The sequence below is a fragment of the Otolemur garnettii genome, unplaced genomic scaffold (assembly GCF_000181295.1).
Source record: "Otolemur garnettii isolate 467f Iridium unplaced genomic scaffold, OtoGar3 scaffold00068, whole genome shotgun sequence".
NCBI classification, from domain to species: Eukaryota; Metazoa; Chordata; class Mammalia; order Primates; family Galagidae; genus Otolemur; species Otolemur garnettii.
In genome coordinates this window covers 4,043,739-4,045,918 of record NW_003852463.1, presented here as the reverse complement: position 1 = coordinate 4,045,918, position 2,180 = coordinate 4,043,739, and the positions used below count along the sequence as shown (strand labels likewise).

General features: G+C 38.2%; 1 pseudogene; it reads left to right on the top strand.

Moving 5' to 3' along the window:
• Positions 1-724: 724 nt before the first annotated feature.
• LOC100954723 lies at positions 725-1,115 on the top strand (annotated as a pseudogene).
• Positions 1,116-2,180: the final 1,065 nt, after the last annotated feature.

Genomic DNA, 2,180 nt, shown 5'->3' with positions numbered 1-2,180 from the left:
GATGAACTATTCCACAACTTCTACTGGAACTTCATTGGATTCACCACACAAGACTTTCTGGGAGATCTTGTGTCACAGTTTGAATTTCTCAAGCCAACCACTTGATGACTGGAAATCTCCCACCCCAGATTCCTGTGCGAATTTTTTTAGCAACTTCTTGGATACATCAGGGGCCTGGAAATTCAGGCATTAACTGCCCTCGTTTGTTCGGACCAGCTTAATGTGTCTCCATTAACTTCACTGAGGGATGTTTTCCTCCTTTTCCACTGTAGGTCTTGACTTTTCTTACCATATCTCTCCAAGTGCTCACGTTTATATTTTTGAATGTTGCTAACTGTGATCTTGAAAATATCAAAATGTTTCTTTGGCTGGTACTCTCCAGAAAATATAGATGATCAACATTTTTCTTCAATGTCAGCTCTTTGAGTTCTTTCCTTTGTGCCATAATGTCTTGATTATCTACAAAATTTTTCTGTAATTATAGGATTTACCTACAAATCAGATCAAAGAAGATTGAAAAATATCTTCTGCAACATGTGGTAAACAATAGCACACCTAATCAATACATGTTAATAATAAAACATGAAAAAAAATTTACACCAAAGAAAAAATTATGCAACTAATGGGCAAAGTGTACACCTTCTACCCATTGGTGTAGAGTGGACTCAACTGCTCAAGTTACAGAGGGTAAATTAATACTGTATGTCGCTTTTTCTTTCCAACTTGAGCCCTGCAGAATGGCTCCCGCAAAGAAGGGTGGCAAGAAGAAGAAGGGCCAGTCTGCCATCAACGAGGTGGTGATTCGAGAATACACTATCAATATTCACAAGCGCATCCATGGAGTGGGCTTCAAGAAGCATGCCCCTCGAGCACTCAAAGAGATCCGGAAATTTGCCCTGAAAGAGACGGGAACTCCAGATGTGTGCATTGATACCAGGCTTAACAAAGCTGTCTGGGTCAAAGGCATAAGGAATGTTCCATACCGTATCCGTGTGCAGTTATCTAGAAAACGCAATGAAGATGAAGATTCACCAAACAAGCTCTATACTTTGGTTACCTATGTACCAGTTACCACTTTCAAAAATCTACAGACAATCAACATGGATGAGAACTAACTGGTGATTGTCAGACACATCAAATAAAATTATAAAATCAAAAAAAAATACTGTATGTCACAGTCTAAGTGGTCAAGGTACAACTTACAGAGGTGGTCAATATAGAAGTATATATATTGAGTATATGTGGTGCATGTCTGGTCTATGAAAATTAGGCCAGATTAAAGAGGTGGCCAGTGCAGGAATGTAGTCAACTATGGAGGTTCTACTGTGATTTATTGCTAAAAGATGCTAATGGTCATCTGAGCCTTCAGTGTGTCTTGATCTCTTTGCTGGTGGAGGATCTTGCCTCAGTGTTGTTGGCTACTGACTGATTGGGCGGTTGTGGTTGCTGAGGGGCTGTGGCAATTTTTTAAAATAAGACAACAGTGAAGATTACCACATTGACTTGCTATTCCTTTCATGAAAGATTTCTCTGTAGCATGGAATGCTATTTGGTAGCATTTTACCCAGAGTAGAACTTCTTTCAAAATTGAGGACAATCCTCTCAAACCCTGCTGCTGCTTTATCAACTATGTGTATGCAGTATTCTAAATCATGTGTTCTTTTAACATTCACAGCATTTTCATAAGGAGTAGATTTCATCTTAAGAAACCACTCTTTGCTCATTTATAAGAATTAACTCCTCATTCATTCATGTGCAATCCTGAGATTGCTGCAATTCAGTCATACCTTCAGGCTCCACTTTTCATTCTAGATCTCTCGCTATTTCTACAACATCTGCAGTTACTTCCTTCACTGAAGTTCTGAACCTTTCAAAGTCATCCATGAGGGTTGGAATCAACTTCTTTCAAACTCTTTTTCTTGTTGATATTTTGACATCTCTCCATGAGTCATAAATGTTCTTAGTGGCATCTAGAATGGTAAATCCTTTCCAGAAGATTTTCAATTTATTTTGCCCAGATTCATCAGAGGAATCACTATCTAGGGCAAGAATAGCCTTACAAAATATACTAAATAATAAGACTTGAAAGTCTTGTTCTTTCTTTTCTTGAAAGAAAATACTCCTTGATCCATGGGCTTCAGAACAGAGGCTGTGTTAATAGGCATGAAAATAACATTAAT